The sequence below is a fragment of the Crocodylus porosus genome, unplaced genomic scaffold (genome assembly GCF_001723895.1).
Source record: "Crocodylus porosus isolate Cpor-Errol unplaced genomic scaffold, CroPor_comp1, whole genome shotgun sequence".
Lineage (NCBI taxonomy): Eukaryota > Metazoa > Chordata > Crocodylia > Crocodylidae > Crocodylus > Crocodylus porosus.
In genome coordinates this window covers 18,508,676-18,508,946 of record NW_017728921.1, presented here as the reverse complement: position 1 = coordinate 18,508,946, position 271 = coordinate 18,508,676, and positions in this window count along the sequence as shown.

Sequence of the window (271 nt, the reverse complement as noted above, 5' to 3'; positions counted from 1 at the left end):
TTCTGAGCCAGCAGCCTGCCTAGGTAAGAATGGCTCCCGGATGCCTTCAAAGGCAGGGGCCTGCGACTGCAGTGAAGAGCCTTTGGCGCCCCGGACCTGGGACCCACGACTGACCATGGTTAGGTCTCCCTTCCGGCTCCCGCACGCGGCCGCCCCTGCTTAGCTTCGGCCCCGAGTAAGCTCGCGGGGGGAGGGACACAACTCCCGTCACGCCGTTGCTAGGCAGCGCGGCGTTGCCCTCCGACCCCGCGGCGCCCCGCCCCCGCTCCCA